This window comes from Patella vulgata, chromosome 7 (assembly GCF_932274485.2).
Source record: "Patella vulgata chromosome 7, xgPatVulg1.2, whole genome shotgun sequence".
NCBI lineage: Eukaryota > Metazoa > Mollusca > Gastropoda > Patellidae > Patella > Patella vulgata.
Genome location: NC_065885.2, coordinates 33,015,206 through 33,032,852, shown reverse-complemented (window position 1 = coordinate 33,032,852; position 17,647 = coordinate 33,015,206).

Genomic DNA, 17,647 nt, shown 5'->3' with positions numbered 1-17,647 from the left:
AATGTATTGGTACACGTGGTTTCGACGTCAAGTGGTTTCAAATTCGTTGAATAAATTCAGTTTTCATATTAGTAAGTACAGACAGCATTCTTGCATTGCAACTTATATCGTGGTGGTATCCATTTGCGAAAAAATAGTTTTTAATGGCTTATCCTGTATTTTGTTTGCGACTACGGAACGCCACAGGTAGCACGTGTCAATGATGTCAGTCTTCCATTATTTGCCTAATCACTTATTGGGCTTTTTGAAATTAAACCTTTGCCAAAATGCATTATTATCAACTTATTATTAATTGTTTGATATTTTTAATTTCTTCTAAGAGGGTTTTGTATAAGTTAAAATTATAAAGTTTAGCCTATTATTAAATTATTTTTTGTGTCTAACTTTATTTAAGACATTGTTGTGTTTTGCATTTTTAAAATTATTATATAATAATTATTTTCATTGATATACCCGTATATTTTTATTCTTATTTTACAGATCTCGACAAAATAATCTACGCAAATTATGGTGGACGTGTTGCTTTAAAGGAGTTAAATCGCTAATTTTTGGGACCAAAAAACTGGCACAAATGAGTAGCTAGCAACGCATATATTAATGTAATATGAATGTATATAAACTGATTTACATTCAATCGTTTCTGTAATTTCTAAATTACGCCAAAAGTCTCAATCGAATGGCAATCTCTAGTGTCTGTTTATTTCAGTCTACAACGATAGTATTTATTGCGCATGCTCTCAGATAGGAAAATGGGTCACCGTTTGACATGACTTGTGGAAAATGTCTAAGCTCGTTTTTCGAGTCTCTTGTTTCAAATGGCGCCGAAACGCATTATGGTACACGATTCGTCTACCAATGGTTAAATGTTTTTTTTTGTCTTAAATACTGGATACTAAAAGCTCATCTTTTGCCGGTAGGATCACAACAGCAATGTTGATTTAAACTGACAAATAATTTGTGTTTTCAATGTCGAAGAAAGTTTGCAAATAATGCTGAATGCTTTACACATGATACACTGAAGCATTTACCGCCAATTACGGTACATGTATGTTGATGTTTAATTATAGAACTTTTGTATGTCTTGGATTATGGTCTGAAATGCGCAAATATCGAAATGGACTGAGATATTTGGAATATAAAGATATATTTTAAGTTTCATCAAAATCTGATAAAAATTGTGACTTCTAGAGAGTTCACAACCTTTATATTACATACTTTTATACTATTTGCGTACAAGGAGCGGCCATTTTGTCAGGCAGTTTGGGTCAGATTTTTACGAAATTTGAACTCAACCATCATTGATATGTTACGGTGATATATTTAAACGTTTTTTAAAATTAAATACAAATTGTGATTTCTAGCGAGTCCAAAAGCTAAAAATGCGATTTTTTTTTAACAATCAGTGGCCATAATCCAGGAAGTTAGGTTCAGATATGCACGATTATCGAAAGGAACCAAGATCTTTGTGATATAAACATAAATTTAAAGTTTCATCAAAAGCGGATCAAAATTGTGGCCTTTAGAGGGTCCACAGCCTTGATATACCATAAATTTACACTATTTGCGTTCATGGAGCGGCCATTTTGTCCGGCAGTTATGGTCCAATGTTCACGAAATACGAACGCGTATTTTGAGTCCCCCCCCCCCACCTCGCCCCTCACCTCACTAAATAGAGTTCAGACGATCCAAATTATATCTGCTTTAACAAGGTACGTAAATATGAATATGTCAGAAAATATTTTACAATTTTGAATATGTATTCGGACCCTTTTAGTGGTATGTATCCCGATATCTTGTATATTGTGTTATGACCCGTTCTTTGACGTTAAATACCCCCCCCCCTCTTCCTCATTTATACCATTTCACATTTTTTCTTTTTTTCAAGGTATGAAAATACAAGTGTGAAAGAAAATAATTTACATTTTGTAGCAAACAATTAAACATACTTTCCAGCTGTATATGAACAGATATCGAGAATTTCTTATTAAGATCGTTTTTTTTTAACTTTAAATATCCCCCCCACCACACACACACTTAATAAAGTTTAGTATCGTGGAACTTTGATCTTTTTTCAAGGTATGTAAATATAAATGTGCCAGAAAATATCTGGAAAAGTTGTAGGTTATTAAACTCTATTAATTGATTGGGAGTGGGTGGGTGGGGTCTTAAATGGCAGATATCACACAGAATACCACTGAAAAAAGTTTCATTTACCTTTTCAGAAATGTAATGTATTCTGGCACATTTAAATTTCCATAGCTTGAAAAGGGTATATGGGTGACGCTAAATACTATTCAGTCAGTGGGGCGGGGGCCAGTTAGGTTACGCTAAATGCTATTAAGTTAGTGTGTGGGGGGGGGGGCAGTTAGGTGACGCTAGATACTATTAGTGTGTGTGTGTGTGTGTGGGGGGGGGGGGGTATTCAAAAGTTAAAATACGGGTTATAGTATACTGCGGAAATTATTTATTTCTTTACCCCTCTTTCAATATATTACTTATTGCCTGGCACATTCATGTTTACATAATTTAGAAGATTTGTATTTGGAGATTTGTATTTAGAAATTTGTTGTTCCAGATTTGTTTTTCGTTGTATTTCTTTGATGAAATGTAAATGTAGGCTAGTTTTTGATTTTCTAAATTTTCTTTATATAGAAATATAATTAAATACATCTTACAAATCTGATATGACAAATTTTCTGATTTTTAAAACAAATATTGATTTTAAGATACAAATGTTAATTTTAGTATACAAATGTCGAAATACGACAACAAATGAAGAAATAGTAATTAAGGACAATGAATTAAGAAATGCGGACTAAGAACACTGAATAAAGAGCGATTTTTCGTACAATCAAGGGCCATAATTCAGGAAGTTATGATCCGATATACGCGAATATCGACAGAAACCAATATCTTTGGGTTATAAACATGCATTTCAAGGTTCACCAAAATCGTTATTTTAAACATGCATTTTAAGTTTCATCAAAATCGGATACAAATTGTGACCTCTAGAGTGTCCACAAGCTAAAACGTGATTTTTCGTACAATCAGGGGCCATAATCCATGAATTTTCGATCTGATACATGCCAATATCGACAGGAACCGAGATCTTCTGGAGATAAACCTATATTTCAAGTTTCGTCAAAATCGGATAAGAATTGTGACCTGTATAGTGTCCTCAAACAAATTGTGGATGGACTGATGTCCGGACGTACAGTGGCGATGACAATTACGTCCACATAAAAATGTGGGCGTATAAAAACTCGGTAAATTAAAGGGTCAGTGACACGTAATGTATTGTCATATTCTTACTACTGATAGATCAAGTGTGTTCAGGATATTTACTTGATATGATGTTGATCGAATGAACATTTCTTTATAGGGTTCAATTGAATGATTGTTACCGTAGTAGATTTGCTTCTGTGTTCCCTTACTTAGCGTAAGAAGTTTACATGAAATAATTATAGATATTTATGTAGAGGAAGGATGAGTTGTGCACAGTATCAAGTATAATCTGTATATGGCTTTACAACATTTTTTATTTAAATGATATATTTGTATTTTTCAGAGATTATTGTCTCTGTATATCTGAAATAAATTAGATACTAGCTGGTATTTTCTCCTGGTTACACATAGTATTAATATCTGTCGTTAAAAGCTTAATATTGTTGAATAAATTGTTACTTGAGATTTTAAACTTGGCTAGAGTCAATCCTTCGATCACAGTGTTAGCCTGGGAACGAACGATCCACATATTTGTGTAGCACGTTTGCCTGGAAGCCTGCGGGGAAAGGGCGCGTTACTGCATTAAGGGTCGGGGTCGACTCGCTACAATATCTATCTATATATATATTTGTGACTGTCGTTTGTCTGTCTGTCCGTCTGTCTGTCTGTTCGGGGTTGGCGGCTACACTAGGTCTGCCCCGAGTCTGAAATTTGGGGTATAGGGGTAGCTCGGACCGGGGAGTAACATAGACCAGGTGGCGTTAGTCTACCACTTCCGGTTTCGGAGTAATGACCCCCGAGCGAAGCCGGTCTGTTCGGGGTTGGCGGCTACACTAGGTCTGCCCGAGTCTGAAATTTGGGGTATAGGGGTAGCTCGGACCGGGGAGTAACATAGACCTGGTGGCGTTAGTCTACCACTTCCGGTTTCGGGGTTATGACCCCCGAGCGAAGCCGGGTATCCTGCTAGTCATTTTATATTTCTCAGAACAATCGGTGCTTAATCAGTCGCAAGACCGCGAAAGGAACATGTGAAACCGGGAGCAACGGGTAAATAAATCAGTCCCAGTAACCATAAGAGCGCATAGGCCAGTTATCCACTTTCACGTCGTCTAATCTTTTAACCCTAATATATAATTACTATTATTTTAGTTGCGTCTCAATTTAATGTACACTATTTTATCGACATTTATTAGACTCAACCTTTAACTGTCCTCATGTTATGAATACGGCTTCATTAGTAAAAGATCAAAGACGACAGGAATAAACAAGGAAAACGCGACCATGTTGGCAGGCCCCGGAAAATGTTTAACTAATCGATTGCTTACATTAGTTTTTACATTATAGTAATGGGAAATCATCCAGAAATAATCTTCAGTGTTTGTAGATCGCAGGTTTTGTCATTTACCTTTTTCACCTAACGAAGCTACTAGATTAACACATTAAGACAGAAAACACAATTGTGTTATTTGGAATGCGTAAAGGACCAAAAAGGGCAATCCAGGAAGGTATCAAAGGAAATGAACGGTCTTGTCAAAACGTACCGTTATATCACGCCATGTTCTTCAACTAATCTTTACTTTTGTTTTACGTCAAGAACATTAATTGCTAATGATGGTTTGCCCCGAAATAGATGATGTCATTGACAATGAAAATCAATTAGAAAGCAGTATTAGGTGTGCTTGTATAACGATTAAGTATGCCATGTGTTCTGCAAGACTAAGGCCACTACCTATTTTTAAACTCAATTTGAAGTCAGTAGCACATTACTACCGTTTTAAGCCAGTAGCACATTACTACCGTTTTACTAATCACCCTTTTTGTTATTTGTTTACAAACTATTGCTGCAGATAGTTTATGTCTTAAATTATATTTTGATTTTGTCATATTTCACTGAAAGGACGGAATGCTAAGGAAGCTAAGTTAATGGGGTTTGACGCGATTTCTAATTTGTCCCATACATGTTACCTGATTTCAAACCCAGAACGTGCAATGACGACCGTGTCTGAAGTCAAGTCAAGAATTGTATCGATGCATAACGTTTTACCCATAGTTAAGACCCAGTTCATACTATTAAGAGAAGCAGATGCAGAAAAGAAATATCACTTGTAAGTCGGGTAAACACGAAGACAGTGTGCGGTTTTGACTTCATTCCTTACGGCCCATGCTTATACCTAGTCGTGACCATGACGTCATGCAATCTCTTCCCAATAAACAAGATAAACAAGATAATCTATTGTGTAACAACTAACATATTAACTTCCTAAAGATCGAAACTTTCAATTTCAGAAACACTTGGCGAAGTTTGTCCGAAAACTCCATTACCAACATACTAACTGCAATCGTCTGCAGGAGTCAAAAGGCGCCGATGCTGTTGATACAGATAAAGAAGCGATGAAGGAATACTCTTAACGTTGACAATTCAAAGTAGCGGAAACGTGAAAATATTGTAATAAGAGAATACGTGGCTAGTAGTATATGTTGTGTGTGTGTGTGTGGGGGGGGGGGTACTAGAGAAGCTAACAGCATTAAACACCGCAATCGTGTTGATGTTAACTCATTTATGCTAGATTCCCACTGTCGTGCAATTCGTTACGATATGATTGTCCCTATTGGGTCCACGAACTGCTACGAGCAAATACGTTCAGATGCGTTTCGATACAGTGAACACGATGGCTACGACTGGCCTCAATATATAAGATCTGATAAGATCAAAGAACAACACGATTACTCCACGATTAAAACTTAACATTATGCATGCTTGAAAACGGTAAGAGAATACCTATCGCAACGCCGTTCTTCATGTAGAACAACCGGTGATAATATTCTATGTAACTGGTTAGTGGTTATTATGTTGTATGTTAACTTCCAAGTTTAACGTACGGAGGACAGATATATTAGTCCTGGATCTGACTATGGTTCTGTACTAAAGTTTGAGTAGAGAGAATTTGTTTGTAGAAATGTTTAGTAGGTGAGTAAGTAAGTATTTTTGACTTGGATGGACACTCACCACGTGGTAGGTTATTCCGCTATGACGTCATCAAAGATGGCCGCCGACGGTATATCCATATTATTCTACCTGCTCTAATTTTCTGTCAATTTCCATGAAATAAAAGCCAGAATGAAGCTGTTTATGTTAACTAAAGAGAAAAAAATGTTTATTATTAAACCCTTATTAATTTTTAAGAAAACATACCACAATAAGGAATTCTTTAATAACACTCAAAAGGAAATTCGCTCTATTTTTTATAGACATGTCTGAGCATAAAGCACTGATGTGACTAGTTTATGATGTGATAGTTACCACAAGCTGTAATGTCATAATGCATAGTTACCAGAAGATGTGATATCATACATAGTTATGATGTGATAGTTACCACAAGCTGTGATGTCATAATGCATAGTTACCACAAGATGTGATGTCCTACATAGTTACCACAGTATATGACCTCATCAAACTGGTCTGCTAATTACTGAGCCTTTGAATAGAAAAAAAAAACATTAACTAGGCCTGGATCAAACACGAGTGAGCCTACTTTTTTTTTATCCTGACCAAAGATCTTGCATTATATGCAAATGCAATGAAAGTGATGATGATGATTGTGTTTTAACCACACCGAACGGAAGAGAAAAAAATCAAGAAGCTGCAAAGGTACGAAATGATATTGTAAGTGACCGTTTGAGCTCATTGGGTGATGACAGGGTCTTTTACTATCATATGACCAATTCATGTTACAAACAACATTGCCACAAGGAATCCATTTTAAGACTTCAACGGGATGCAGAGAGATCTCAAGAGGAAGACCTAGTTATATCTCTATCAACAGACAATGAACAGGTTAGAAAGCCTACTCGAAAACGTGGTCGTTACAGTAGTTCCCATACTCCCACAAGCCCATTCTCAAGCACAGATCAGTTATGTATTGTTTGTGATAAAAAATCTCATAAGGGCATATATAAGAAGTACATAATTTGTGAATACTCGAAAGCTAATGATTTCTTAAAACTAAAAGCCACACTGTATCTAAAAAAATGATGTTTTTACTCGAACATGTGATCTTCAAGATGAATCATGTGTTTTTGGTGCTGATATTCTATACCATGACAACTGTATTTCAGGCTATTTGCTAAAATATAAACGGAAACTCAAATTAGATAATATAAATGGAATTGGAATTTCTAGAAAGTTACTTATTTTTCTAGCATAGCTCATGATATAAGATTTGGATTGGAGCAAGGTCGAGGATATACCCATAGCTACATCAGAGATCAGTTTAATATTCAGAATAACGAAATTAAAGTAACTAATAAGAACTTAAATTGATGTTGTGCGATTACTTTGGGGATCAGATCAAATTTTCCAAGCCCCTGGAAGCGAACAAACTATTGATGTTTTTTTTCGTCTGCTCTACAAACAGAAGACGCCGCAGATGTTACAAGAAGTTGTAATCCAGTAACTGAATGTGCAAGTATATTAAGGGAATCATTGCAAAAATCTAGAATTTGGTCTCACTGATAAATTCTGCTCAAGATCTTAGAAACTCGTGGAATGGGATCAAAATACCTCAGGTGTTTGTGACTTTCTTCAGTACCCTATTCAATGTTGACCCTAACTGCATAGAAGACGAACCTACTGTTACTGAGGATAATGAAGAATTGGACGATACACCGGGCAAAAAGTTAACAAATTGGAACCTAAAATCACAAACTATATTACAAATAATGTATTACAATATGTTATGTGGAACTAAGAAAACGCCTTTACATTTGATGGTAGCCGAATCAATACACGATAAATGTAAGAGCAAGACATCAATTACAAGTTTTAATCATGCTGGTGTATGTGTTAGCTACCCTGAAGTTATTCGTCATCACCATAATCTTGCACAGTTCTCTATTTTACAGTCCAAAGGCGAAGTTCCTATTCCTAGCCATTTTAAGTCTGATTCATGCACAATTGGAGCATTTGACAATTTTGACCACGAAGAAGCTACCTTATCTGGTATTGGTGTTTCTCATGACACAGTATGCGTTCTCTTTTAAGACAAGCCCATACACATTCCAGCTAAACCTACCATATCAAAGACTGGAGTTGTACGTGGTGCGAAACCTATACAAGTAGTTCTTCCATGTCAAAAAATTACAAGCGTATTTCAAACCAGTCAAGAGACAAGACATCCCAAGTGATTATGAAGCTGAGCCAAATCTTTTACTGTAGGAAACAATGTTGGTGTTTTTCAAGAATCGCACATACAATCTTTAATAACTGTGAACCCTCCAACATTGAACAACTCGTGCCTTCGTGGAGTGCATTCAATGCTTTAAGCTCAAATAAGAACCTATTAACCAAAAAAGTTGGATTTTTACCAGTAATTCCATACCCAGTCACTCAACATGCAGCTGTATATACATCATTGCTGAACTTCGACAGCATACTTAGTCAATTGGATCAACATTACTTACCGGTAGCTTGTGATGAGGGGGTATATGCTATTGCTCTTGAAGTACAGCTATGTAATCCTGATAAATTTAAAAACACTGTTCTTGTATTGGGAGCATTTCACGTGGCCAAAATCTTGCTTCGGTGCATATGAAGATATGTCAAGGGAACTGGTATATCTAATGTTTTGATTGAATGTTCTATATTTGGAGTAAACGTGGTAGAATCTGTTTCGCAAGGAAAATAATATGCAAGAGGTCTAAAGGGGATCTTAATGTTGGGTTACAGGTAGCGTCATTCCTGAAAAGCCAATCTGCTGTTCCCTAGATGTCAGAATTTGAAAATCTGCGTCAAATGCAACAGAAAATTTCCTTAGCAGTAGAGAATAAAGCGGATCATCTGGATCTATACGTTAATGCCGAAAATATCTTCAAATGTTTCAGAGAATTTGTGGATATTGGAAGGACAATATCAGAGCAATTTCTGTATTGGGATAATTTCTTGATACTTGTACAGATTCTTAGGAATTTGATTGTATAAACTATCATATGGAAACCAGGATGAACATGAATCTTCAACAGGTGAAAATAGTGGTTAGTAAGTGAATAAACGATATATTTATTTATTGTATGTTCAGAATACTGAGATGAAATTTGTGGTGTTCCGGACTCGAGTCAGTACTAGGGTGGACGGCGTACGGCATACTAGGGAATTATTTACTCTTCAAATAAAGTAGATAATATTAAAATGCAAATACCTATGCAGGTTGTGTTATTATAAATAGTCATGGAAACTTGACATGCTTTGAGAGTATGTTCACAGATGAAGAACTTATCGCCCCTACAGAACTACTAAGCTGCACGTGCGACACGCAACAGCGCCATACACGTGGGGGTGGTTCATTGTCAAATTTAACACTTCAAGGAAGGGTTGATGAAAACTGCCGCGTGCTGGTTTATCCTATTCTTGATTGCTTTCCTATCGGTTCTTGCATAAGATTTACTGTTTAGCGCATCTTTGCTTTAGTGTGTTACGTTTAATTTGCAATGAGACGTCTTCAACATGATGAACGTCTACGTGCTATTGGTATGCTTCAAATGGGTTCTACACAGCGAGCAGTAGCCAACATGCTTAATGTGTCACAGTCTGTGATCAGCAGACTGTGAAACCGGTACGAACAAACACACGATGTTGATGATAGATCTCGTCCAGGTCGCCCTAGAGCCACTACACATGCCCAGGATCGATACATTCGTACACAGGTCCTGCGAAATCGAGGACAAACGGCCAATCAGCTTTCTGTAAACTTGCACCAAGTTACAGGAATTCGAGTTACACTTCAATCGATTAGAAATCGGCTACATACAGCCCATTTGCATGCACGACGACCGCGTGTAGTGCCTCCATTAACTCGCCAGCACATGGAAAACGGGCGTCAATGGTGTAGGCGTGCTCGCGTTTGGAGGCGTGTAAATGAGCGTCATGCTAACGTTAACGTCAACGTCAGACAGCATGACAGATTCGGGTGTGGGTCTGTTATGGTGTGGGGAGGAATCGCCATGACTGACAGAACGGACTTGCATTTTGTTCAAGGAAGGGTCCCTGTGTGTACTACCGTGACCACATCCTGGCACCAATAGTTCTGCCCTTTGCTCAATATGCAGGTCGACGTTTCTTCTTTCAAGATGATCATGCCCGTGCCCACCGCGCTCGTGTTGTGTATGACTACCTCCAGTGTCACCATATTGTCCATATGCCTTGGCCAGCCATGAGTCCTTACCTTCCCCTATAGAGCATGTCTGGGACATGATCGAGAGACGTTTTCGTCAACGTCAGCCGATAACACTGCAAGAATTGGCCGTGGCACTGCAAGAGGAGTGGTTCAGATTGCCCCAAATCGTGAAATGGGGCCGTCAGATAAGCCACCCATATGAACTGTTTATGTTCATGTGTAGGCAATTGGCCTGTTATTAACATACACTGGTTACCTCTAATAAAAACAGCAGTGCATTTCCGCGGTTTTGTATTGTTTCTGAATATCCCCCTTTTTTCTGAAGAGTATATATACTATATTATAATGTGTGATATCAATTTAGCAGGTTTCAAGTCCTTTGTGTCGCGATAGGTCGCGTCAGAGGTCATACGAGCGGCTTTTGACCCTATGACGTCACACATTTGATTAACCAATCAGCATTGATGTTTCTTATGGATTGCCCACAGTTCCGCGCAAAACACACCTAAAGCTCGCCGTAACAGACCGTTTTATTGGCTAATCCCTAACACCACCCAGAACACGTCAATGATAACAACTCTTCAAGATCCTAGTGTAGTAAAGAGAAGTAAAACGAAATTTTGAACTATAAAAAACGATCTGTGTTTTAATCAGATTGATTTTTTGCTTTCATTTTATACATATTCACCTCAGCTCCACTGGATTCTTAAGTTACTGGATGAGCGTTTTACTAGAACTGGTGTTATAAGTTTCGTAACAAGGTGTGATCATCATATGACCCTATTGTTAAAATAAACGTCAATTTTTGATTCTCACATGTTTTTAGTAAGACCTGCAGTTTTAGCTGGCCCATATTAAGAGACCACTTGTATGCAGACATGCGCCCAAAAATGAACGGATTTTGAAAGATATATTTCATTAACTGTGGATTTGAAGGATATCGACACTATATTTATATATTTAACGTAGTCATCAATTGTCATTTTTATACGTCTACATTATAATGTGGACGTATATTGCAGTCGCCCCTATGTGTGGGTGTGTGTGTGTCTGTGGTTCGCCTACAGGCCACAATTCTTAACTGATCATCTTGAAACTTTACATACTTTTTTCTTATACCCTAAGGATAATCCCTATTGTTTTTGGTGCATGCCCGTCCCCCAGGGGCAAAGCCACGCCCAGTTCTTGTATTTTCTTGTTTGTCGTCTACGGGCCGCATTTCTTAACATATCTTGAAACTTTGCATACTTATTCCTTATGCCCTAAGGAACATGCCTATTGTTTGCGGTGCATGCCTGACCCCCAGGGACAGAGCCATGCCCATTTTCTTTTCGTGTGTCGCCTACTGGCCGCAATTCTTAATCGATTGTCTTGAAAACTTTTCATACTTATTCCTTATGCCCTAAGGATGACCTGTATTATTTTTGGTGCATGCCCGACCCCCTGGAACAGAGCCACGTGCAATTTTTGTCTGTGTCTGTGTTTCGCCTACATGCCGCAATTCTTAACAGATCCTTGTGAAACCTTGCATAGGTAAGACGCTGGCGGTCGGGTGTTCGATCCCTGCATTGGCCGAGAAAGTTCATCCCGATTTTCCGGCGTGATTTCCCCTTGTCAATGATGCAGGACAGAGGGCCTGACAAGGACAGCTGTCTATAGTCGTTCGGATGGGACGAAAAACCGAGGTCCCGTGTACACATTGGCGTGCGCGTAAAAGATCCCTTGGCAGTTGGAATTCGATATAAGAGTAGGCCGTAGCGCCGCTGCCCGGGCAAAATTTCCTTCATAGCACACTGTATGGCGTATGCCCGTCTTCATTAGCACAGGTTAGGAGCAGAACAGTAGGACGTTAAACTCCATTTCATTTCATTTTTAAATTCATGACCATATACTATTTTGTTAGAACATACACAGTTTAGATTTATTACTGTACATATAATTACGGGACCGAGTCTCAAAGTAGTGTACCAAAATACATCTAGATGAATTTGAAAAGTATACTCGATTGATTTAAACTATAGGACAAGTAATTCAGTATCTTAATAAATTAACATATGGCGTTAGAATTTACGCCATGTAATCAAAAACTTCGGTATATTGGCGGTTCGAACAAGCGTTTTTCTTTCTGCGATATAATTTGATTGGATTGAATGCAGCTTCAGTAGTTAGATGCGTTACCAAAGCCGTACAAAATACGTCCCCGGAGTCGGATTACTAGTTCTTCTTGTCCAAATATAGCTATATTCATTACACTGACTACCCTGCCATAGCTAATGTGCGCATTAAAGCATTATGGCAGATAACGAAACTTAATTGTGGTTGGAATGGTGACTATCTTTAGGAACTATAAGAAATAAATAAAATAAAAAAAGATACACTATTCAATGCTTTGCGGAAGTAAAAATAGGTCCGATTACAAAATTTTCAACACATATCACAGTTTGCATGGAAATAAGTAATTATGTTACAATCAGTGAAGAGTGGAACACTGAAATCTTAATCTTATCTTACCGAACAGATATTCTGTATTTTGGAGGTGACGTGAAGTCACGTGTGTGTTTTAATTCTGGTTCGGCGGCCATTTTAAAAATAGCCAAAACTTTCGCGTAGCAGTTGGATTTGATCAAATCATATAATTAAGCGGTAACGTTTCATCTTTATTGCAGTGGGATTTGGTTTGTAATATGTTTAATATACTTTCCCACAAAAGTATTTATCGGGTGGCAATTTTGGTATTTATGGAAAGTAGAAAGATCCGATCTTACTAGAAAAATACTGGATAACCTCAAAAACACCCATGGAACGCAAAGGGGACAAAAGTGTAAGGGTTTCCCTAACCGGCAACCCGACGAGTGACGTCATAGGTTGCACGCGAAGATTGTCTGATCTCTTAGCGTTAGTGATTGCTTGATGTATATGTTGATAAACTTGACAGTGAGCTTAAACGTACAACAGTTTCTGGGATAAAATCCATGAAAAAAGATGTGGGCAGTGAATAATCCAAGAATTAATTATGCTTCGATATTTATGATAAATGGACAGCGATTAAAGACAACATCGTCTTGTATATGCAATGAATTCTCCTCCGGTTTCGCAGTCACGTGACACAAACATGGCTTCTTTTCAAATATTTGTTTTTTTAGCAGAGCTATTCCCTCACAAATGCAATGTTTTTGAGAATGATCTGAACCCAAATTTTGATAGATAATTAGTTTGAATATGTTTTGAGTCCAAATATATCATCAAATCACCCAGTTTGTACGCGGGAAGGTATCTTTAAGCTATGCGCAGTACAGTTTGGGGTAGGTTTAATTGGAAATTTAGGAAGTTATTGGCCAGTAACTTTTTTGTCATCAAATCATGACAAAACTTGCCCAATGGAAATCCTTAGATCGATCCCCTGCTGTGTCTGGTGCAAGACGGAAGACGTCGGTAGTGGAACCATTTCTACAGTTACCTCTGTAAAATATTGGGGATATTATGACTGGATATTATAATTTCTGCATGAGCTTAACATAATGCTTTATTATTTATATCGTCAAAAATACACACCAGTAAGTTTCCTAAACTTGGCGAAGGTGTTCATGGGGTGAATTTCTTGATTGAGGTCGATAATGAACATTTTCTATTCAGGTTAAGCAGAGTTATACGCAAATTGATTGCTCAGTATTGGCCGAAACAGTTATGAACCCGTTTTCAGATAGAGGCTATAGTTTTTAATGGATTTGTTTTTTCATATTTGGTGACAAGCACTGGGATTACGAGAGGATGAACCCTATCGACATTCGGTTTACGCGACTCTCTATGCCGTAGTCCTGCCTCTCTTTGTCGAAAACCTTGTGAACGCGATATAGGGTGTGTTTTTTTAAGCTGATTCTGTTCAAATTTAGTGAGAAGCTTTGAGGTAATGAAATACTAAGGTTATTGGGAGTTACCCCGTTTGCTCATATAGGCTAGTTATTAACGGATTCTTTTTTCAAATTTGGCGTGTGGCATTGGGGTCATGAGAGGACGAACCCTGTCGATGTTCAGTTGTCCGAGGTTTACATCCTCTTTTACAAAAAGATTGGCACCCTGAGAGGTAAAATCCTATTCATAGTTAGCGTTTCATATTTACGCCCCTTTTCTAAAAAAAAAAACGTGTAAACATAATAGAGGTCAACGGCTTGAATAGATTTATTTCAAATATGGTGTGAAGTATTGTCGCCACGAGAGGACGAACCTTATCGATCTTCAGCGCTCCGTGACTTTATGTTCCATATCCCCCCCCCCCCCGTTTGCCAAAAACCTATTGTACGCGATAAAGGCGACTGTTTTAACAGATTTTTTAAAGCTAGTAATTACGACAAAGCCACCCCTTATCAAATGTGATGAACATCCAAGTTTTTTTATTTTCGGACAAACTTCTCTATTTATAGGCCTTGTGTGGCTATCGGTTTCGACGGCTTGGTGTATTTTCGGATTTCTTAAAACATGATTGCTCGGTCCCACAAAGACCGAGCAGAAGCAAACGTAATCATGTTAGGCTTCTTACTTAAGGTAAGTCGATGAGATTTGGTTGAAGGTTGTTCAAAGACATTTGCTCAGCCCCAAAGTGGTTGTTTATCTATTATTATTTTGACGAGCATTAAGTTTGCTCAACTAATCAGTTTAAAAATTGCAAATTTAAAGGAGGATCTTGTTCCGTATGAGGGGTTTGGTGAAAGACAACTAAATCCACCACTGGCGTTACTTTTTTTTTATTATTGAAAGATACTATTTGAACAATCTATCATATCCAGGGGCATGTAATGTCAATTTATTTTTATGTCAATTCGTGGGTGTTCATTCATTTAAGTGTATTTTCTCAAATAATATCTGCTATTGTTTTGACAAGGTTATCAGATGTCTTTTTATCATCCTAACAGTGGATGGCGACATGCTTCCTGTGATAAATCAGAAGTTAAATAGCAACAAAGGAACCGTGTAAAATCATTTCTGGTCGTTTTGACAACCCTTAAGTAGTGATTCAGGGTTTCATGATAGATTTGAAAAACGTTTGAAACTATTTACGCGTGTAGCAGAGATCTAAATGATTGGGGTGATTTATGTTCATATATCTAGGCTGAGGGACTGTTCTTTTAAGTGTAGTAACCCGACGAATTCTAAACCCACGTGTTATATGTGAGCAGAAGTGATATCATATTTATACATTAATTAGGTTTCCAAAATAGAACTTCGTGATCCAAGCTATTATTGATGTAGAGGTCTCACGCCAATTAAAGTTCCTTGAACTCTAGATGCATTTTTGATTTCGTATTATTATAACAGTGTAATGGTGTGATGATCTGCCAATAGCTAATATAATTAAGAGGGTGTCCGCGAGAGCACAATGCGGAGGGTGATAACCCTTGGGTCGGGGATTTTAGCCTAATTTTTCTGTGAGATGGGTTAGTACCCAAATATATCCCCGCAAAATATTAGGCCGATTCAGTTTATACTAACCTGGCAAATTGGAAAAATATTTTAAAATAGAAAAATACTCAAAAAATGAGCTAATTTGGAACTAAATTTGTATGATCTGTTATTCGGGCAATACTTGATTTGAACAGACGAAATTCTGGGCATTAGTAGGACCACACAGACTCCTCCTACACACAGAGTTTTAATTTTCTACTGCCAATGGTATCTTGGTACTGGCCAGATACTCAACTCTCTCTGAAAATTGAATTTAATGAAAACCAAAGTGTGAGAGGCTATAGTTAGTTCTTGACGGGGACTAGGACCAAAGTTGAAATGTTACCCACAACTAGCAACCTTCCTACTAATAAAATAAAAATTAAAATGACATAATAAAAAAAAAGGCAAAAATAAATTAAAACACCAAAAATTGGGATAAAATGTCCCGTTTATTAATACTCCAGATGAAGAATATGCGTGGACATCTTTACAAATTTCACATATTCCATTTAATCATTAGCAAGGACGATTTAGACTTAAGGGGGAGAAAATAAATTAGATTTAACGTCCACTGGACACAAACTAGGTCATTTTGGGACGAACATATGGTGATGCATATGTTTGGTCATCTTTACAAAGTTTATATATTCCATTCAGTCGTCACCAAGGACTTGATTCTGCAAAATTATACACCAGTTATGCCCCTACCCTACGATAATCGTGAACGTCCGATTCGTCACAAAAACTTTATGATTTTTAACCAAAATAACATATTTGGCACGAGGAACTCTCAAATAACAAAATATATTACTAATGTTGATAATCGATGGTCATTTGAACTCTTTAAGATAGTCGTCGGTCATCAGTAAATGAAGAATCGCATGGAAAACACTGATTTTTACACATTTTCAGAATATTGTAGCACAATATTGGGTTTAGTGTCGGTCAATTTGGTTCTTCTGACATATACTTGGATGAATGCCCTTCATAACCACGTCCAACAGTTCTAGGTCAGACCCGCCAAGAAGCAGCTATACATACGTTTTAGGATGAGATAGTTTTCAACATGCGCAAAATGACCACTTTAAGATAACTCACAGAAAATTCCACATGATCCTTTCAATTCAAACTACTACAGGATTTTAAGTCGACCACTTGGCTTATCATACCTGACCAATATCAAAATTTTAGGGGGCACAACATTTCGAGTAGGAGCGTTTGGAAATTTGGGTAAAACATTGATCGAAATATGGCAAATTTTGACCAAAAACAACAAGTATGATTGAAAATTGTTGACCCCCAGGGTTATCGTTTTTTTTTCAATTTTTGCATGGTCCTCTCACGGACCCGTTCTTAATGTTTCTTAAATCAACAACTTTAAGATCAACTGGCTAATAAGTCGTTAACCTGTCACCACTTTTCAAGCCGTCATTGGGTTACGACGTTAATCCCATCTATTGTTTTTGTTGATTTATTATACGGTTTAATCCTTTATGCATTGTTCTTCTATCGACATGTCAGTTCTAATTACAACATTTACCTTTATCCTATTATCTGATTTTCCTTAAATATAACAAAATGTGTACATTGAAGGCAGTCACTAGTTAGGATACCTTACTAAGTACAGTAACTGGCCTGTCAGCACTGTATGACGATATATGTATACATGTATTTATGTTCCGGTATATTAAAGAATTGAAGAATCATTCGAAGTCGGTTATATTCGAAGAGAGAATTTACACCTCTAAAACAGCACCGATCACTATCCCGGCATACAGTTTCGGGGTTGAATAAAGAGTGGGCCGATGTTTCAG